Consider the following 23,538-nt stretch of genomic DNA (forward strand, 5'->3'; position numbering starts at 1 on the left):
AAGATGCTCATTGGCTGATGGGAGCACTTAAGGGGTTAACATTCACATTTTTGTTAAGCATTGCAGGAATATAGGGCCTGAGTTTGATCTCGGTAGATGGGTTACTCTGTCACAATGGTGATGGATATCCCGTCCGCCAAAATATAAGTCCCATACGACATAATGGGATTTATATTTTGGTGAACGGGATATCCATCACCATTGTAACGGAGAAGCCCATCTGCCGAGATCTAAATCAGGCCCATAGTCTATAAACAGTAGTCAATACAGTTGTCTTAAATGAAAAGCAAGATCTCTTGTTTGTTTTCTATATTTGCTCACTCATGATCCAGCAAATATTAGCAGCAAGGGACAGATAACACCAGAGGTATCCCCCATGCACTGGCAGCAAATTTGTCTGCAACACTTCTGCTCTCTAAAGGGAACCGTGACTTTGATTTCAGAGACTGTTTATATAAATACAAATGAAACCTGAAAAAATCAGAAGGCAGACAAAGAATTTTGAACAGGTTGGATGTTTAATCAGCATACTGCAGGTTGGGGACAACAGGAGACACTGCTATTTTATATCAATTTCGAGCTATATAAAACTTTATGAATAAATAAATAAATAAACAGTGTTTAACCCCTTGTCTGCTAGCCACATTCCCCCGCTGTGCTAGGGAGAGGGGGGACGCGCGCAGCACCCAGGTGCTCATGACGAGCACAGCTCGTCATGAGCCACGGTGGCCGTGTGCTCATGACGAGCTCAGCTCGTCATGACCACACCCGTTTCTTTAGAACGCTCGCACAGCAGGGGAATTTTCCCAGCGTGCGAGCGTTCTAAAGGTCATGACGAGCTGACTCGTCATGAGCACACGGGAACCGTGGCTCATGACGAGCAGAGCTCGTCATGAGCATGGGAGGGGTTAATTGATGACACCTGTTAGCATTAATTCTGTTTTGTTTCTAAAGATTGTGCAGGAGTCGCCCCAAAGCCCAAAAGAAACAACTGTGAAAAGGAAAGCTACAGCATCTAAAGATGGACCTGTGAAAAAGAAAGGATCTGGGAAAAGTCATCTAAAAGGTGTGTTTTTACAAAAGGGTGTGAAACAAAAAAGAACTCTCTGGGTTTTATCCTCTCAAAAACAAAGGGGCCTCAGACTTAGAGTACCAGGGGTCCTGCGTAGGGTAGTGTAAGCATCTTATACAAGATACCTGTGTGTTTCTAATATATATATTTTTTTATTTTACATTTCTAGGAGCAGCTCAAAAGAACATCGGCGCTGATACTCATAAGGCTAAGAGAGCTACGAATCCGTTGGCGGATATCACAAAGATCGTTCTGAACAAGGGGCCTACAGCGAAAGGTGTGAGTAGGCGTGTTCGCCAGGATAAACTCTGTTCTTATTACAACCATATACACCAGCGAACAGGGACATCTCAGAAATGTCAAATCAAGCCCACCACCAAACTGTTGAACCCTTTTACAGGACAGTCTATTTTACCAGGGGTGCGTGTCAACCGTGGAGTAGTGCTCACAACCCCAGCCGTTGTAAAGCCAGTTTTGTGTAAAAAACCCTCAGTGTATCTGAAACCTCTTAAGGCCTCAAAAGGGAAGCTCATCACAACCAAGCCTGTCCTTAACAAAAAGCAGCTGAAACCCGTACCTCATACCGGGCCCATAAACCTCAAGAAGAAGAAGGGCGGTCATATGTCCCAACCAGGTCCCTTAGACCTCAGCAAGAAACCTGTGGCTTCTGAACCCCTGACGACTCCTTTAGATCTATCTTTAAAAAATGTTGATAAGCAGGGGAGCGAGCCCACTACCCCGGTGCTCTCTAAGGACCCATCGACAGCGACGCCTGTTGCGGAAACTCTGTTACAACCACAAACCCCTAAAGTCAGCAGGCTTTCAAGATAATATCTTAAGAATAAGCATAGGTTAGATGTGTCAGAAGTAGAAACACCTGAGGTCCCCTTAATCAAACCTGTTACACCTCAGACCCCTTATCCGCCTATGAAACCTTCGGGAGTTTCAAACAAACTAACGAATCATGCAGAGGCGTGTCCCCTAGACCAAACCCTAAAAACTTTGATAGGCGCTCCATCCGTTTTTAGGAACAAAGTGTCTGAAAAGGGGCGACCATTAGGTGGAACGGTAGACAGCCTCGAGGGAACCTCAGAAGCAGCGTACGAGGGCCCTTCTAACAACAGCAATGTGGTTTTGCAAACGTATGTTACACCTACGCCTCCCCAACCCTTCGATAGGGCCTTAGCTTGTAGCACCATTGATTATTGCGACAGTCAATTACACGCACCCCTTCTTATGTCCCCTATACCCCCTCAGGGAGTTTACGACCCAACCAGCCCAGCGACACCCCCAGCAATATACACTACTGATAGTACAGGGTCGGGCGAATGGTCAAATCATAGTATGGAGGGGGCATTTAGTATGATCCCGCCCCCAGATGCCCCGGGGTGTTCGCACTGGGACCCTGTTTCCATGATCCCCCCAGGCCCGCAGTTACAGAATGGTGGGGGTTTTGAAGACACTAGAGAGGCCCCTGGCGCGTTAGAGGTTGCTACACACACAAGCCCTGTATTCACCCCCAACCCTCCAAAAAATTACTCTATAAATCCAAAACCGGTACTAGATGCGTATGTAAAGGATATACAATTGGCTGTCAGAAAACTAAAGCGCCAAGCGGTCACCGCAACCTTAAAATGGGGGTTAGGGGGTAGCTGTGACAGATCCATGATGGCGACACAACAGAAGATATTGCTAAGGGTTGACCTGTGTAAAAGAGTGATCCTCCAAACTTGTCAGGAAGCAGGATCAGACATGGGGGCTATACAGCCGTGACTAAGACGCTGCCAACTCCTAAAGAAACGACAGCCCCACGGTGTTAGTAAAATACGCACCTCAAAATATACCCGTAAGGTCCAAACAGTTCTAACAAAATCCCTGCGTTTCTTACGCTTACGCGGTCATAAAAAGTGCATAGAGCACCGAAAACAACGGCATGCTGTTTCAAAAGCCAAGTCCGAATCATATACAGCGATACCAGCCATACACCAGAACACAGGTTCGGGAGAGGACAGCCCTAGGGGCGGCCGGTTAAAGGGTTTTGGTGTTAGAACACCAACACAACCCCAACCGGAACCCTTAGAGGAGTCGTTGCGTGGTTCTATAGCAGAGGCCTCAAGGAACACTCCACACATAGGTACAGTACATACTGCTCAGATAGGTGGTGGTCTGGCACCTAGAAAAGCATGGTCCCATAAAAAACAAAAGTGGGCCAATACCGCTAAACAACGCCGTTTTTTAATCAGGAAGCTAAAGAAAGCCAGAATATGTGCTACAAGGCGCTTTAAAAGACAACAAGATCCCCTACTAAACCAGAACCCTCAAAATGATACCGCATCAAGCTCCCCAGAAAGTCAAACCCCTCAAGATGAGGATTCAGAGGTTGTCTTTTTAGAGAGCATTAGTGTATGTGTGTATAGGCATTTATATAGCGCACTACTTACCCGTAGGGTCCCAAGGCGCTTCGACCGCTGCGAAACCCTTCCTGGCTTCCCTGAGAGATGGTCCCTTAATGGGTATCTCCAGGGTGAGACCAGGCATCCCCGGCGGTCTGGTGGGGCCGTTAGTGAAGATGAGGCAAGCTAATGCCCAGAGTTGCCGAGTGTGAACGCTGATCAGAGTGGGCACCGAGGCGAGAGAATTATCGAGTCCGCTGACCCTGGTCCAGAAACCTGCCGCGCCGGGAATCGAACCCTGGTCCCGGGCCGTCCTCTGCTCTCGGGTCTGCCGCCTCTAACCAGTGAGCCACACTACTTCATTAGAAGCTACAGGCGCAATGTGGAGAGATTTAAGGCCACCGAGCACTACGAGGAGTTTAGGTTTGTTAACCTACACCGAATAACGTCCACCGATCACGGTGTTTTTGCTATACATCAGGCGGTGCAAGCGCTCATTGAAAGGTTGTTACGCGATGTGGGGCCCAATGATTTTTTCCAGCTACGTTTCCAGGGGCAGGGTTTTGATAGTCCGCTGTTCACCAGAAGGGCATCGCGAGATGTGTTTGACGCCGTAGACTTTTTAGAAAACCTGTCGCGGCTTTTACAGAGCAAGGCTGAACTAGTCGCCTTTGGCACTTTCAGAGTCATAGCCCTCATTGTACGGGGTCGTGAGGGGGGTGTTTCCCGCCCTTTAAAGAGCGTGCTATACAGCCAGATAATAGGTAAGAAGCAGCGCTGGCTGCTCGACTTTAACAATGACGCAACCAACACTTGTCTTGCGGCCAGCATCGCTGGGTTGTTGATAGGGCGCGACACCACCGACGCGGTCATCCTGGCTAGAGCGTCTGAAGCCCATTAGGTTCTTGAAATACTTCCAGACCATCTGGTCGGTTTTGGTGGCATCAGTCTTTTTGAAAACTATTTCTCGGTGACTGTGAAAGTTCTTTATCACAACGGCTCTTGGAAGTACTTTACAACCGGGGCCCGTGTGGGGCACAAGACTGTATATGTCATTCACCATGATAAGCACTTTTACGGCATCTTGAACCTTAAAGGTTTTCTGGGAGCCCGATACGTGTGTACACATTGCGACCACATATACAGCAATATGGAACGTCATCAGTGTGAAATGCATTGTAAGATGTGCCAGAGGGATGGGTGCGTCGCAGACGCAACCATGAAGGTGAGGTGTCGCACCTCTAAGATGTTTTGTCGATCTCAAGACTGTTTGAACATCCATAGGAAAGCTGCTAGATGCAGCCCTGAAATGGATTGTTTTGAGGGTGGCCGGTATGTGGCTGATGATCACAAATGCAGGGGTATGAAATTCCCCCGGTGTCGGATGTCTTTTGATGCTGGTACCAACCATCAGTGCTACATGGTTAAAGGAAGACCCCAGACCAAGACCGAAGAATACATCGTGTTCGATATAGAGTGCACGCAGGAGACGGGAGTACACCAGCCTAACTATATTTACGCACACCATCTAACTTCCGATGACAGCTGGGAGTTTGAAGGTAGAACGTGCGTTGGTGATTTCCTTAACACCTTAATTCAAACAGAATTCAAAGGGTACACCATGTTGGCCCACAATTCAAAAGCCTACGACTCATTCTTTATTTTGCAAAATATGATTCGTGAAAAGGTACAAGTAGACCTCATCACTCAGGGTTCCAAGCTGATGCTGTTAACAGCCGGCCAGTTTCAAATAAAGTTTATAGACACCTTGAATTTTTTACCCATGAAACTGAGCAAGCTTCCAAAAGCCTTTGGATTCCCTGGGTGTAAAGGTTATTTTCCACACTTTTTTAATACCTGGGCTAACCAGGATTATGTGGGTCCCATGCCCCCTCCTGACAGTTACGGGGTTGAATACATGATGCCTGCTGAGAAAGAGAACTTTCAACAATGGTACTCTGAAAACCGTGAAAAGGAGTTTCATTTTAAAACAGAGTTGAAAGCTTATTGCCAGGCGGATGTAATGATCCTGCGACAAGCGTGCAACCTCTTCAGAGATGCTGTGGTGGAGATGACTAAGAAAGTCAAGCTGTTAAAACCAAAGAAGCCTCAAAGACCAACGACGGTCAGAGCTATGAAACCCACAAAGCCTAAAACGGTAAAAAAAAGCAAGGATTTGAAACCCAAGAAGGATCAGTCGCCAAAGGAGATCGAATACATCAACCCTTTTCAAAACATCACACTGGCCTCCATGTGTATGGCCATCTACAAACACATGTTTTTAAAACCAGAAAGTATCGCTCTAGTCCCTCCAGATCTCTATAACGCAAACAGAAACGTTATTCAACCCCCTCTATCCGCTGGCTCATGTACGTCTCTGAGAAGGAAGACATACAGATTCACCACGCCTTACAGGGCGGTGAACACCGTGTGGGTCCCTACTACCTGGATGGGTACGCTGTAATTAAGGGAGTACCGACGGCCTTCGAATACAACAGTTGTTTTTACCACGGGTGTCCTCAATGTTACAAGCCTCACGAGTTTAATAGATTGCTGGGTGCCAAATTTGAACACTTACACAGATGTACTCTGTTGAAGGCATAGTATGTTGAAAAATGTGGCTATGCTATGAGGGCTATTTGGGAGCACGAATGGTTAGAGATGCTAGCAACCGACACCAAGCTCTGTTCTTTCCTACAGACTCGTGCTTTACCCGAACCCCTGGAACCTCGTGACGCCTTATTCGGAGGTCGTACAAATGCCATACAATTGTACAGGGCAGCGGGTGATGGTGAGAAAATACACTACTGTACCCGTTTGTGAACAAGATGACGGTATACCCCATAGGTCATCTCACCATCATATATAGAGATTTTAAGCCCATATCCGAATACTTTGGGCTAGTCAAATGTGAAATCTATCCTCCAAGACAGCTTTACTTTTCTGTGTTACCATATAGAGTCGATGGTAAATTGATGTTCCCCCTCTGTCGAACATGTGCTGTGTTTAAAGAAGGTAGTTATTGTGGGCACACCGAAGAACAAAGGATGCTAACAGGGACCTGGTGCAGCATCGAGGTAGAAGCTGCCTTAGAGAAAGGTTACAGTCTCGGGAGGATCCACGAGGTGTGGCATTTTAAGAGGACCTCTACACGACTCTTTACCCCATACATTAATCTGTTTCTCAGAGACAAGCAGGAAGCCTCTGGGTATCCCGAATGGTGTACTAGTCAGGATGCAAAGAAGAAGTACATCGATGACTACTACCTTCACGAGGGTATCCATTTACGACCCCATTTGATAGAGGTCAATCCAGCCCGTCGACAGTTAGCCAAGCTCTGTCTCAACTCCTTATGGGGAAAATTCGCTCAGCGTACAAATCTGTCAAACACGACCTTAATAACAGATCCTGACGAACTGTTCAAGTACCTCTTTGCCCCTTGTTACGAGGTGTCCAGCTGCGAGTTTATCGATGACGATAGCGCGGCACTATGCTGGAAATACACAAAAGCATACCCCACAACGTGTAACAACATAAACATCTTCATAGCAAGCTTCACGATAGCCCACGCCCGTCTAGAGCTTTACAGGGTTATGGATAAACTCCAGGACCGCTGTTTGTATCACGATACCGACTCTGTGATTTTTGTGAGTAAGCCGGGGGATGAAGACCCTCCCCTTGGAGATTATCTTAGTAATTTGACCAGCGTGCTCGATAAGGATGAGCATATAATAGAATATACTTCATCCGGACCTAAAACATACTCCTACCGCACAAACAAGAACAAAGTGTGTATGAAGGTCAAAGGCATAACCCTAAACGTCAACAACAACCTAAAAATCAATTTTGACAGTCTAAAGAATCTGGTGCACGAATACGCGGCATCAGCCGATTGTGAAAATGCTAAAACCATAGTTGTGAACCAGCCGTGCATAGTCAGATCCAAAAAGAAGTGAGAAATTACAACACAGCCCTTACATAAAACCTTACGCGTTGTTTTTGATAAAAGGGTCCTGACCACAGGCTATAAAACGCTGCCGTACGGCTATTAGACCCCATTAGAGAGGCAAACCCGCCCCCTAACATGGACACCAGATTACAACATCCATTCTCCTGCGTGTTAGCAGGGCCCTCAAACTGCGGTAAGAGCTACTTTATAAAAAAGCTCTTAGAAAACTCTGCATCTGTTCTATCCCAGACCCCTTATAACATTGTATGGCTTTATTCATGCTGGCAGCCGCTTTATACGGCCCTGGCCCGCAGTTTCCCCCATATCAGATTTATAGAGGGTATACCGGATAATCTCAACGATGATGAGTTACTGCCACCGACCAGGGTTAACATGATAATTGTCGATGACCTTATGCGTGAAGGGGGCGATCATCCGGAGTTAGAGAGAGCTTTTACTCAATATTCACATCATCGCAATCTAAGTATCTGTTATATTGTGCAGAACTTGGTTTACAAGGGTAAGAACAGCAGATCTATAGCTCTCAACGCTTCGTATCTTGTTTTATTTAAAACAAACAAACAACAAATAGCCGTCATAGCTAAACAAATGTACCCCAGAAACACCCACTTCTTCATGGAAGCCTTTAACGACGCCACAGCAAAACCCCACGGTTACCTACTGGTCGACTTAAAAAATGAAACTCTAGAAGACTATAGATTGAAGGCTGATATTTTTCCCCCGAGCAACCAGTCGTTTACACGCCAAAACCCAAGAACAGGTCCTATAAAAAGCAGGTTTGATGACTTTTAGAGACATTTACAACCAGGACCTTATAATACAAGGTGTTGACCATGTCGGCCCGTCTACAACGCAATTTAGCTCTCCTGAAAATGCTGGTTACAGCCAGTCCCCAACACAGAAAGGCCATCCTGTGTGCTGCTTCTGATGACTTAGTGTCTGCCATTTCAGAAATAGCCCTAAACACCCTAAAAGGCAACGTACCTATCTCAAGGAGTCAGTTACAGGTTCTGAAGAAGAAGAGGGGTCTTATCAAGAAGCTCAGTAATAAAAGGGCCTCACTCATTACCAAGAATAAGCTGGTGAAACAGTTTGGGGGTTTATAGGCGCTTTGCTGCGTATAGCTATACCAGTAATCACAAGCCTCTTCGCGGCACGGTGATGGAGCACGCCACAAAAAGGTATTTGGTTCCTAAAAAGCAAATGGACCAGCTGGGCTCTTCCGCGGACAACGCCTGGGATATACGCAGAAATGAGACTCTATGACTGGATGCTGAAATTAAAGACATTTTGAACCGTACTGCTCTAAACCCCTACGACAAAGCTAACCTTTACACCAGCACCCTTAAAAACCTTTTAAGTTACTACAGCCAGTGGAATACCGAAAAAAACAAGCTGACTCTATATACCCCGGACTCTGAACAAGCAGCAGCCCCTGAGCATGGCCCTCAACCCCTACAAGCACCGCCGGACCGTGCGCCACCCCCTGATACCTTTGTTGGGGACCTCCTAAAAAATATAAGTCAAAGGCATAGAGGGTCCGCGCAAATGTTGATGAGTAAACTATCAGCTTCTAAAGACCTAACATCATGGAATGAGAGAGGAGAATTTCTTTACAAAGGACAACCGGTTGCAGGGTAACACATGTACGATCTAGTCAAAGGGCTCACACACCCCAAAATCCTAACGCCTCAAAATGCACCTCGCGGCTGGGAGCAGTTTATGCGAGCCGTTGCTGAACTCAACATCCCCTCCACTCTCGTGGGTAACAACGAGCACCGGCGTCTGCTAGAACATTTAAATACACCCCTCCCTACATCGCCTGCAGGCTCGGACGCACCGCTGCTGCTATCCCCCTCGTGGAGTACCCCCATGGTGCCGACTGTACGGCAAAAAAGACATTTGTCCAAAACCCATACTTGGATTCAGCCTTAATGGTTTTTAAATAAAAATGTACATTTTATGTGTATAAGCGTGTCTGATTTTTCTTCATATGTTTATTCGCCAGAGTTTGTCATTGTAATGTTCAACCTACAGTCCTGTTTGTAATAAACACTTTTAGAACTTTTCATACCGTCTCAAGCGTCTTTTTTTAAAACATTTTTTAAATTATGGGGCATGTATAAGCAATAAAAATACAGAGACTGAATGCCTGATTTTTAAAATAATATATTGTCTTTTATTTTTAGACGTTCATCATTAAAAACATAAGTTATAAGCTCTTATAATTTTGACAAGCAACATATTCGGTGTTCACAGGTCTGACCCATACCCTTGTGTTTTCTTTGACATATTTCACAACTATACTGTCATTGTTAACAAGGTCCCGCGAATATAAATGTAAGAAATTTCTAAACGAAGCACCCTCTGACATTTTACTTATAAAATAAATACAGTGTTCCCCGCATGTCATGGCTATAGTATCCACCTTATTATACACCACATGCTCTGCAACTTTTTTCACAAACTTGAATATGGGCTGTGTATATAGACGATGTTCAGGGAACTCGGCTGTACTGTCAAAAACCGTAACCTTTTCATTATCTATAAACAAGGCCGCCCAATGTGTTCCACCCTTGTAGTGAGGATCCGTGTTAAAGACTAGGGTGCGGGGTCTTTCTGCCCCTATTTCAGACGGTAACCCATCGCTAGGGAAAACACCTAAAAAGTATTTCCTAGCGTGGTAATGCCTGCTTAAGAAGTCCTGGATCTGCACAGAGTCCATTTCACAAATGTTTTAAAGATAGTCAAACAAAATCTGTCGGGTGTGGTTGATCTGAATGACGCTGTCGAACACCGAGACTACGACCATGTTCACATTCGTAGGCAGTGGATTACTGAATCGTATTTCAGCTTTTAGATTTCCGTTTTTGACCAGGTTGTAGTGATCCCCGTCTTCCATGTCGGGTGTCAGGTCGAATGCGAGCAGTGTGTATCCGGCCCCATAACCTTCTCGTGACACGGCTACACCGCAGTCCCTCAGGTGTTTCCCTGTTATCGAAACCAACCCCTGATATTCCCTGATGTAGTTGGATGTTATAAAACTGGGGGTGTATGGTTTTGCAGGAATCACATTGCCCTCGTGGACCAACGCCGCGTAGTTGATACCGTAGTGTTTAAAATTGAAGGGGTTTGAGGCATAGGTTCCGCTAAAAGCTGTATTGTCCACAAAACCGATGATGATGAGTTTGGGTAGTTGCCCCAGAAATAAATTCTGCTGCTGTGTTAAGCGGGTACCTGCTGGGATACTGAACACCTTCAGAGCTACTCTTTCCACAGCGTACTTGGCGTTTGATATTTGTAAAGCGTCGGCGTGCGCTAATCTGACGCTCAGAGATACTTTCACTCTCTTTACAAACAGACTCGCAGACAGTATGTCCAGTTTGTACTGTTCCGCATCCCCGCTGATGAGGCAGAATGAGTCCTTGTTACAAGTGAGTCTGATCTTAAGGTCAATCCCGTTGACGAGCAGTTTATCTTGGAAGAAGAGGTCTGAATGTATGCGGCCCAGGAGGTCAAAGTTGCGACTGCCTGCTGCCAGCCCCGCTCTTTTTACAAAACCCTTATTGGTGCCGTCCAGAGCCGTGACTTCAAACTGGGTGTATGTATCCCTGTAGAAGAGACCCGTTGAAAGCTGTGTGTCAAGGGCATCGCTGCTGTAGTTTAGAATACTCTCGAGGTAGGCTCTGTAGGCGTACATGTTGTCGTTCTGTGTGATGAGTCGATTGCCCAGGGTAATATCCACCTGATTAAACATCGTAGCTATGGGGTAAGCGATCGTCGCCACTTTACCATCTGCTGCTATTGCGGACCTATGCGCTTTCGTGATTTTACACACAAGATGCAGCAACGTGTTGTTGAGATCCAAATACATATCCGTGGACCCTGACACATAAAACTCTATAGGGGCCAGAGGCGTCAATGCTGCTAAAGGCGATACCTCCATGAAGAAGCTGTTTTCAATGCTTGTCTGTGTTGGTTTTAGAGTGAACAGGTCTAACTCGGATTTGGCGCACTCGCCAGATGCACAATGTACAAAGGCCATGGTTTAGTTTACAAGGCTTTTAAAAAATATTTACTTTAGAGGCGGTTCTCTTCTTCGGCGTAGCTCTCTTCCGTCTTGGAGCTCTTCTTTTCTGAGTGTGTTTGGAAGAGCTCCTTCTTTTTTTATAGGGGGCCGGTGGGCCCCTGCGGCTCGAAGCACGACGCTTCCTTTTAACATGCGCACACGGTGCGTACACCAGCCCTGATCCTTCTTGCGGCTGCTTGTTCATGCGCTCTGCAACTGCCGATGTAACAGAACCGACCACAACCATGGCAATGCTCGTAGCAGCAGCCTTAACATGCGTTTTTGCAATTTCATAGCCTCTTCTCAGGAATGGCATCGCTCTTCTAAACAGACTCCTGAAGAATCCTCCTAAACCAGCCCCGTACATAACCGGTGATCCTTGAAAGTACGGCGGCCCTCCATAGCCGGCTTGGTTTCTGTAATAGTCCCGGTACATAGAAGGGTCACCGTATGTTTTCACGACCACCATGATGCCTGCTTAAAGCCGCTGTCGCGTCTCGGTCTTAAATGAAGCTTGACAATAACTTTCCCGTATTTAAACCCAACCGGCTCAGACTGATCATCGTAGATCATAATTGAAATAGTGTCAAAATGATTTTTAGAAACTGCGACGTAGTCGGGATTATGAAACTGGATATTGACCATCCCATTATTTTCACCTTGTACCTGGACCCATCTTAACAGCGGCGAGTAACTATCGCCGATCCTCTGGGCCTCTACTATATCGCTATATACATAGAGCGTATAGAACCCTCTGTTAATATCGGGACACGATTGATCCTGTTCCGCCAAACCTTTCAAATTTGCATTCATCACTGTGCCTAAAACCCTTTTTAATTTACCGGAGCAGTAAAACGATGTGCCGCGAGTCGGGGCTTTAAGAAAAACCTTCCTTCGGACGTGATCTAGCGTCAGCTGAATATTCGAATATCCTTCGAGGGCAGCTATGGATTTGTTGATGGCGTCGACAACACTTGCAACGGATGGGTAGTAACCGTACGGGATACCTGCGTGCATGTTCACATTGTCCTCACGCTTTATGTAAAACTTTGCTTCGCTCGATGTAAAGGTATTCCAAGTTCTAGGGTATTGTATTTCTGTTAGGGCCACCTCCCAATCCCCTTTCAGGTCGACCGGCTTTGCCAATTTCACGATGTAGTTAGAAATCTGGTTGTCGGGGACCATGACCTTAGAAGAGTTGGATGGTAAGGTGATATAAAAGGGCTCCGTCTCCATCTTCTCAGCTGGTTGTAACAGATCCTTAGCTCACACACCCTTCAGAGAGCTGGCCAACACCCATCTGTTAAATTTCTCAGGCCAGCCCCTCCATTTGACATATGCCTGGCTGTTAACCCCTCTACCCCGCCTTTTCAGAACCTTTTCAACCCTATACACACGGGTCGGATCATCAGGTACCGACTGTAGCTCTTCCTTGTAGAAGATCCCCGACACCTCTTCCCCAGCGTAGTCCTTTAACCTGTAAATATACAGCCCCTCTTTGAGCTCCACACTTTCCACTATAAATATCTCGTCGCTAAATGTCTGTTGGTAGCCCTTCGTGAAGACGCCTTTCAATTTTGAAATCCTGACGTGCTCTCCTTTTTTAAAATTAGGCTTCTTGACCTTTGTAGCAAAATTGCCCCCGTACACCGTTCTCCATACAGTTAAAACATTACTAGGAGTCACCTCTGCGGGGGCTGTTTTGATGATCCGGTGATAACTGGCATTATATACATCTAAAAAAGCCTTTAGAACATCCACGTATCTGTAGGTGTTGCTGGCAATAAAGTACCTTCACATCTTAGACTTTAAAGTTCTGTTAAACCGTTCTACAACAGCAGCTTTTACCTCCGTGTGTGTCACAAAATGTTGAACACCATGATGGTTTAGTGATTTCTGAAATGTCTTGTTTAAGAATTCTTTACCGGCGTCTGTTTGTAGTTTTTGAGGAATTCGTCCCCTAGCGAAGATGTCTTTAAAAGCGGCCGTGACACTCGGACCACTTTTATCGCGTAACGCTTCTGCGTAGGCGTACTTGGACAATACGTCTATGACTGTTAATATATATTGGGGCCGTTGATATGTTTTGCTATATCTTGAAGGCTTATGATATCAGCCTGCCACTGATAATCTAATTGTGCATTAACAATTGTTGGGCGTTTCTTAAAACGTCTTCTGGCTGGTTTATGGAGGGAATACGCCTCTTCTCCTAAAAGCCACGTCTTGACCTGGGCTCTTGTTACATGCTTGTTTCCAGCTACAGCCTTTCTATACAGAGCTTCGGCGCTTCCCAAGCCGCCCACCCCGCCAGTATTGTAATAAAGTTTTCTTAACTGCTCCCCCGGCATGATATCAACAGCTACACTACAGCCAATGAATGACACTTGTTCTGCGTTAGGACATTTTATAAAAAAAAAAAATAGTGAATCTTAACAAATCATAAACAGAAGGTATTTTACATTTTCACAGTAAACGGTGTAAGAACTGCTTAAACCCTAGTCACCTCGAGGTGTAACATTCTACTACTTCATTCTAAAAAACACGCTATCAGGGTCCGTTAGGTGTGACATTATTTATTTAAAATAGTCTTTGAGGAGCCAGCGGCCTTATTCTTATATTTTTTTCATACAGCTTACACACCCGTCTTTCTATGAGTCTTTCTATCATCTTTCTATCATTAACCGTGCACACCGCCCGCATACACAGCAGTTTTAAATCGGGATGAGGGTCGTGTTGGGCTTCCGAGAGTGCCGCCGTGATGATCTTAACCATAGCAGGGTGAACATATTTCTTTTCAGCTGACAACCCGTAAACTACCCTTAGCAGTTTATACACCCTGTGAGGGTCTAACGCACTACATATATAACGGGTTACCCTGTCTCTGTATGCATCGAGCAGACAATCGTGCGCGTCCTGCTGAGGATCAGTCACCTTATGTCCGTAACAAAGATCGTAATAGTCATGTTTGACACACGTTTGCACCACAGCCACTATGAAACCTTTAACTGACTTCAAATCGTCGTAGGATATTGCATGAACTGCTTTTACAACAGCGTCTCTGTTAGAGGCAACGGCCCGCTTCACAGGAACATCAGCACTTTGACTTGTGGAACTTTCAGTCTGGTTTGCACAACATAGACAGTAAAAATTTACGCTGTCCGTTTTTGTAGGAGACTCCCCGACCTTAGTTCTTTTTGGGGTTCCGCCCTAGGGGGTAAAAGAAGAAAGATTGACGGATCATTAGTTTAGCTGGAGAAATAAAATACAACAGTACGTACCAGACGGTGCATAACAATTTTCTTACTAACCTCAGCATTTTCACAGCTCTCTGCGCTCGCTCTGCAATCTTGAGAGTCGCTAATGTCCTGTGAAGCCCCATCATCTTCGACGCTTCGCAGGACATTAGCGACTCTCAAGATTTCACAGCTCTCTACGGCCGCTCTGAAATCTTGAGAGTCGCTAATGTCCGGCGAACCCCCATCATCTTCGACGCTTGTGCCAGGTTGTTGCAGAACGACCTTCTCAACAGGCGTCTGCTCACGAAGATCCATGTCTTCATAGACGGGTGTTTTAGGATGTTGTACAGCTTTTTTAACAGCGGTTATACCGTAGGCTCATCCCGCGGCGGTGTACTCAACGGCTGCACGACGTCCTTCTCGGGATTCGCATCCTCCTGAAAACCAAGGTCTTCATAAATGGGTGTGGCAGGCAGAACTACCGGATCTCCCAAGCTGTCCAACTCCACAAATTCGAATCCCTCAGACGCGCTGTCATTACAAGAGTCTTCACTCCCACTGCTATCGTCCTTAATAGGGGATATACAACAGTCGCAAGCCTTGGGACGAGGGGTTTCCATACTCCGACACGGGTCTGCGTCAAAACCAGTAACGTTGCAGCCCTGATCCCCAGGTGATTCTTGTTGAGCATTCTCATCCACCACCGGGGGTGGCAAGCAGCTGTAATATCTATTGATAGTGGTCTGGGACCCACCCCACATAGGGCCTTTCACGACGGGGTTGTATCGCTTCATTCCTTTTTCTTTTTTTCTTGCTGTGGGAACTGCGGCGTATTCAGGATTCCGGTTGCTGTACAATACTCCTATGGAGGCCTTATATGTATCCTAAACAGCCCCCAAAAAGGGCGTATCCTCTACTCAACAACTATGTCATACACGCGTCATAGCGCTATGGTTCGCCGAGGACTCCAAAAGAAGCACCGCCCCCTGCACTCCCCCTTTGAGGACCCCATGCTGCACCCTTTGTATTTCCAGGGACTTGAGGCCTGTCACATTTAAGGACACGCAGCTTTTTCCGGCCATGCATGTCAACTTTTTCCTGCCACACCGCTTACTTTTCCGGTCACACTGAGGGGTGCGGGGGTCCCTGGGGGGGACCTGTCACTTTTCTGGTCATGAATTGGGATTAATGGTATCAGCTTATACTACTCCCATCCCACGGATATATAAGACCTTGGCTGGAGGAAGATCCTTCTCTTGCCTAGCTGTGAAAACCTGGAACTCCCTGCCTTTACATCTCAGGCAATCACAGTCTCTGCCTCAATTCAGGAAGGACCTTAAGACCTGGCTCTTCAACTGACCGCAGATCCCCCCTAGCAGTGCCTTGAGGCCCTAATGGCTAAATAGTTGTGCTCTACAAGAAACCAGATTGATTGATTGAGTCCACATCCCTTAGGAAGAACATGGCATGCCTCAAGGTAAAGAGAGACTTAGTGCAGATTCACAAAAACATGTGCATGAACCAAATTGTACTTTTTAAAGTTTCGGAACATTTGCCAAAGGTTTTTGGGAATAATAGTGGGAATGTCATGTGAAATCTCCCACAGGCTCCTATTCCTCTATGTGTAAATGTACATAGTGTTGACCTAAGTCTAGGGGGATACACATTTTTTCTTTTCTTTTTTTGTCTGTGGGAAAGAAAATCCATGGAAAAAGCCTTTCCCAAGCCCCCCACCAAATCTGAGCTTCGTTTGTTCCATTGCTGGAAAGGGAGCCGTTTTTGACCATTTCTAAGGTTGGAAGGGGTCAAATCAGAATGAATGTCTACAAACAGATATGTTTGAGTGCATTAACAAATGTAGTACTCTGTACAACCCATGTGCCATAGGTTGACAGGGATATACTGTTGTAGATTTTTCTGCAGTCATGATGGTGGACTCTGAAGTATTAAATCAAGTTACTCTTGCAGAAATCAATCTGTGAATTCCTGTCAGGTGTATATAAAGGCATTATTGTAAGTTAACCTATTTATAAAAAGGTCCTTAAATTGGATTTTTTTTTCCTTTCACCCAGTGGTCTATAAGCTGGCTGAAACGTTCTCTCAAGAATAATAGCCTTCAGAATTCCCTGTGTACTCCTGCACCATCTCAACTAAAGTTAGTCCAAATAGGAAAGGCTTCCTCTTCATGGATAGAAAGATGTTACAACATAGAGACTTAGAACGTTTCCATCTTTGAAAAAAAGACAGTAACAGGGGTAAAGCCACAATGCCTAGCATCACTCAGGAATCTGTTCCTATAGCATTTGTTGCAATACCTCATTATAGTAACCACATTAACTCAATCTCAGCGCATAATTGATCCAATTAACAAATTGCCTCAAGTTCCTAACACAAACACACCCAGTTAACTGCCCTGGACCTTGTGAGCTAATAATCACTGCCATGGTCCATACAAGAACTTGGCCCCAATGCTTAAATCTTCTTGTTTTATACCTGTTAGAAAATGCACTCTGGGCAAAACAGTTCTAAATGAGCTGCCGTTACTGGAAAACAGTTACAGAAGAAAAAACTACTTAAAATCACTACAAAACGACAACTTCCACCCCGGCGCCACAAAAATGATGCCTAAAGATCACTTCTGAACCGCCGCCACTGCCGAGAGTCATATTTACTTACCTCCTGTACTGCCAGAGGAAGGCAGAGGCCATTGCCCACGCCGCCGCCACCGCCAAGAGTCAAGGGACAGCTGACTCCGCGCCGCCGCTCCGGGAGACTCCAAATCCCGGCGGGCACCGCGGCGGCGCGTCTGAGTGACGCGGCAGCGCAGAGGGAGCGCTATCAGAGGCGCACAAAAGGAGGAGCACCCCGGCAGAGCGGGGGGACCACTTCTGAACTGCCGCCACTGCCGAGAGTCATATTTACTTACCTCCTGTACTGCCAGAGGAAGGCAGAGGCCATTGCCCACGCCGCCGCCACCGCCAAGAGTCAAGGGACAGCTGACTCCGCGCCGCCGCTCCGGGAGACTCCAAATCCCGGCGGGCACCGCGGCGGCGCGTCTGAGTGACGCGGCAGCGCAGAGGGAGCGCTATCAGAGGCGCACAAAAGGAGGAGCACCCCGGCAGAGCGGGGGGACCACTTCTGAACCGCCGCCACTGCCGAGAGTCATATTTACTTACCTCCTGTACTGCCAGAGGAAGGCAGAGGCCATTGCCCACGCCGCCGCCACCGCCAAGAGTCAAGGGACAGCTGACTCCGCGCCGCCGCTCCGGGAGACTCCAAATCCCGGCGGGCACCGCGGCGGCGCGTCTGAGTGACGCGGCAGCGCAGAGGGAGCGCTATCAGAGGCGCACAAAAGGAGGAGCACCCCGGCAGAGCGGGGGGACCACTTCTGAACCGCCGCCACTGCCGAGAGTCATATTTACTTACCTCCTGTACTGCCAGAGGAAGGCAGAGGCCATTGCCCACGCCGCCGCCACCGCCAAGAGTCAAGGGACAGCTGACTCCGCGCCGCCGCTCCGGGAGACTCCAAATCCCGGCGGGCACCGCGGCGGCGCGTCTGAGTGACGCGGCAGCGCAGAGGGAGCGCTATCAGAGGCGCACAAAAGGAGGAGCACCCCCGCGTCGCGGGACGCGAGCGGGACGCCCGGGGCTAAGCCCGGGCAAAGGGCGGGCCCTCTGAGGCCCTCAGAGGTCAACAGTGGTCGGGCGGGCCACCCCACCAGCATTTTCAATAAGGTTAGTTACCTAATAAGCTGTCCATAATGGCTATTTGCACCGCCACAAGTGATAATGTTGATATCCTGACTCAGGACGCAGAGTCCCCTGTAATACTGCTAACATCGTTTGAGACATTAATAGATACTGCGTTTAACGAGATAGTTGAGACTGAAAGGAGATTTTCAATGGGCCCGACGAGTATTAATTTATTACATGCCACTGCCACTCTCAGTGGTAATGGCAATACCCATATAACTCCTGAAATAATTGTTGTAAAATCCTCACATCCCGATACAGAAGTACCAATTGTCCTAGACGATGATGACACTGTAACATATATAGCATCAGAAGTGACCCCAGGCCATGCCTCAGTAAAAACATCGACAGAGGCTGGAAATAAGGGAACTGATAAAGTTGCAGCCAAGAGAAAGAGGGGCCCTGCAAAAATAACTTACAACAAACGGAAGCAGCCACTAAGGACTGTTAACCAACCTACCCCACAAAGTATGTGGAATAAGGGGAAGAGACAAAAGTTGGTCCAGCATATAGTACCCACACAGGATCAACCGCATCTGGGTGATATGGTCGTTATAAACAACGAGGTGTCAAATAATGTATCTATCTCCACCCAGACTGAGCCCCTCCACGAAATTGACAAATCCAGTCATTACTCCAAGACAGAGGGGAACCTTATTGAGACTGTTGTTGATACAATTTTTAAAAATTTGGAAGGTCAAATGATCAAACAATTTAATAATATTTTTAAAAGACTTGACAAATTGGAGAATATAATTAAAAACGAGGATGCCAAGAGAAAAGGTATAGCAAACTTGGACAAAATGAGAGTAGAACGATTGCTAAAAGACCTTGAAACTACTACCCATGTCATTATTTCAGGTGATCACGGTAATACAAGGACAGTGGAACAACAAGCTGTAATTAATCCAATACAGTCAGATACACCAAAGGCATCTAAAAATAAGGGCACCACAGGCAGCAACTCGTCTGCTTGTCAAACCAACACCCCCTTACCCCCATGTAACCCTATACATGGATATGCTGCTTCGACTAAATCCTCTGTTCCCGCTAATGATGTAAGCGGATCATTAACTGATTCTATTCGAAAGAGTAATGTAGCGAAGCAGACCACCTTAGCCCAGAAGGGTCCTGTTAATCACAACCAGCACGACAAAAAGAATATGCATGAGGACAACAGGCCTATCAAACATCAAGGCCCGGCCCTACATCTTCCACCTGAGGCTTGTCCTTATGTTTTAGTTCTGGCTGGAATCCCACCGCTTAAGGAAGGTCAAGGAGAATCATGGGTTCAACTTCACAATAAGTGCATAGATTGGCTAACAAAGCATAAGGGGGTGGGTTATGATATAGCTAAAGAAATCATAACCACAAGGCGAGTAACCTGGGTCGGTCCTCTTTATAAAAACATCAATGGGGACTGCATTGTAATTAACTTTAGAAATCCGGGTACAGCGAAATATCTGCTGAATACTAATCCTGGCCGTTATGGACCTTCTACTGTGGTGACCCCACTTCCCTTAAAATATTTCTACCGTCCTCCCAACAAGTTGATGCAACCGCCACCAGTTTTTCCGTTACAGAATAGGTTTGGAATATTCCAGGATCTGGACTGTTTGGACTGACTGCCCACTGAAACCACTAAATCACTTCTTGTGTGTTCTGAGGCAGCACAGTCAGAGGAACCACCCCTAGAGGAGACCCTGCCAACATTAGAGATTTCTCCATCTAGTTTACTAAGTATTCAACAAAGCGTGGTTATACCTAAAACTGCCCCAAGTACCAACCAGGGTGCATGTTCGAGGAACAATATAAACAATAATCTAACAATTCTTAGTTGGAACATTGCGGGTTTGAAGTCCAAAATGGGAATTCCTTCATGGAGGGATTGTGTCAATCGTTATGATATAATGATGTTCCAAGAAACTTGGTGTGTTGAGGACCTATTGTTTGAAGGGTATAGTTGCCATAATAGGACTGCTTTGGCCCCTCTGGTTGGACGCCCAAGTGGTGGATTGTCCATTTGGATAAAAATTACTGCTGAAGTGAAGATTGACGAACTACAAACAAATTGTCCTAGTTTCATGGCACTTTCGTATACTCAGAGGATAAAACTGTGTTTAATCAATTTCTATAACAATGATTTTCTGTCCCAACCTAATCCTAATTTTATTTCTTTATTTGATTTTATTAATGTAATCATGGATGGACAAGTGTATGGAAAATTTGATGGCATATGTTTAGGGGGAGATTTTAACGCACATGTACATTCAAGAAACCCCCCATGTAAAAGAGGTATAGAACTGTTAGATTTTATCTCTTCTAATGAACTTGTTAATTGCATGGAGCATGCAGGTATGGAAAACCATGCATCCCCATTCCCCACCTTTATTGGTCACGGGGGTGGCACGACGATTGATTATGTTTTTGTTTCCCATGCCATTGCAAAGGCATTAATAAGGGCAGAAGTAGTGTGTGAAATCTACAGCGACCATTACCCAATTGCCATCCATTTATCACTACCAAGGGGTAAGTGTCCAAAACGCGAAATAGGCGCAAGGGGTCTGGAAATCTTGACAGACAAGTTGAGGGTAATCTGGAAGGGTGCAGACAATAAGGGAATCCTGGCTGAAGTATGTAAGAAACATCTATCTTTGATTAAAGATTGTCTTACCACAGAGGACCAAGGGATAAATGTGGTTAAAGCGTTTTCTGAACTCTGCAACATAATTAAAGGTGAAATTTCTAGACCAGCCTCTAGTAAGGCCGAGGAAACACCTAGGTGGTTCGATGCCCCATGCTCAAAAGCGAATAGGATGCTTAAAGCTGCCCTAAAGGCTGAACCAAGGGACACACTGAGGGTAAGGCTGCTTAGAACAGAGTATAAGCTCGCTTTACGTACTAGATCAAATGATTTACTGAAAACCCACTGGGATTCCCTGGCACGATCTGCTGACCTAAAAGATACCACTGGATTTTGGAGGGAGGTAAAGGAAATAAGATCTATTGGCTCAAATTTGACGGAAATTAACTGTAACATCACTGGCCCGATCTGGGTTGCGCACTTTGGTAAAATTTACGCAACACCAGACAATACTCCTTTGATGCTACCCCCTCCACACCCAATGTCTATTTCTACGCTTGAGGTTTTCGATGCAATTTTAGAAAGCGCCGGGAACAAAGCACCCGGATCTGATGGGCTCTCCATAGACCAATTAAAATGTGAACCAGAGTTTTGGGCTCCGTTGCTATGCAATGTTTTCAATAATTTAACTGAAGGAGAGATTCCGGAAACATGGTCACGTAGCATTATTGTTCCCATTTTTAAAAAGGGCGATAGGCTGGATCCTGGGTGTTACCGCCCAATTTCTTTAATAGATAACACCTTAAAAGTCTTGGGACGGATCTTATTTAAAAGGATAAGAACATGGACAGATGAGAATAACATCCTACATCCTAGCCAGTTTGGGTTCCGCAGTAGTGTCGGAACGGTGGAACAATGCTTGAATCTGAATTTGATCATGGGAAAATATAACATTGCAAAGAAATCCCCTTTATATTTTGGTTTTATGGATCTGAGCTCGGCTTTTGATTTTGTTAATCGCTCCCGGCTTTGGTCTACCCTTCTCGAATATGGTTTGGATGACCATCTGGTACATTTTTTAGCTTTTTTACACCGTGATCTTAAAGCTTGTGTACGTGTGAATCAAATGGGTGAAGTTTCCAACGATATTAACATTGGTAGGGGGGTGAGACAAGGGTGTGTGCTGGCCCCTCTCCTTTTTATTTTGTATATTAATAAACTAAGCGGCACTTTGAGCACCCTAACTAGTGATGTGCCTTACATTAACGGAGCCCCAATACCCACCCTTCTTTACGCAGATGACGCGGTCCTGATGGGCCGTACTCCGAAGGCACTGCGTATTTTAATTTCAGGGTTTGTCCTTTTTATGGCCGATTTAGGCTTAACAACCAATTTTAAAAAATCACTGATTATGAGCTGTGGGCCAAAAAGTCACAAAATTCCCCAGATTATTTCAGGGTCAAATGTTTTAAAAAGTACCAACACTTTCCCCTATTTAGGGCTCTTATTCTCAAATAGTGGTACGTGGCATGCCCATGTTTCTTATGCCAGGAATAAGCTGGGCAAGGCCATTAATTGTGTAACCTCGTTGAGGCAGCCCACCCAAGCTGATGTGATAACCCCCCTGGTGAAGATATACCAAACCCAATGCATGCCAACTGGCACCTACGGCGCTGAGGTTTGGGGCTACACTAAGTGTTCCTCCATTCAAACAGAAGAAAATAGATTCTGTCGTAAGGTATTGGGGGGGGTCATCTGTTCTCCAACCTATGTATGTCATAATGAATTAAATATTGCCTACATAGAGGATTTTGTGAGATCAAGACCAGCATTGTTCTGGATAAAGTTATGGAACAATACGGCTGCTACATTGACCCGTGACATTATTTTGGATTGTCTAAAATGTGACAGGGGACACCATATTCCATGGCTGAAATCAGTAAAAGAGTGCCTCGCAAGCGTGGGTTTGGCATCCTTGTTCACATCACCGCACCTAATAAATCGCTCCCATAAGACCATTACCTTAAGGGCATTGTATGATTTATATAGTGAAGAGCGGGACAGAAAGAATCAGATCAAATGCACGGTTGTAAAATATATGGCCTGTTCTGAACCACACATTAAAAAACCTGGCCTACCGTACAGATATTTGCGTTTGTATCTTGGTAGATGGGTAAGGGGTTTATTGTTTCGTTTCCGAGAGGGGAGTATAGTTAATTTACTGAACTTCCCTCTCGGATATAATAAACATCTTGAAACTTTAAATTGCCCCTGTAACCCTTGCATGAAACAAAGTCTCATGCATTTCCTGTTCTTCTGTGGTTTTTATAAAAAATTTACTGTACATTATTTAATGCCCTATTGTAAGAAAAATGAACTGACTAATTTTAAATCGGCACTTCGGTCCTTTTTGGTATTGGGATCAGACAAAGTTATTTTTAGGATGAGTTGTTTTCTCAAA

This window comes from Lissotriton helveticus, chromosome 4_1 (genome assembly GCF_964261635.1).
Source record: "Lissotriton helveticus chromosome 4_1, aLisHel1.1, whole genome shotgun sequence".
NCBI lineage: Eukaryota > Metazoa > Chordata > Amphibia > Caudata > Salamandridae > Lissotriton > Lissotriton helveticus.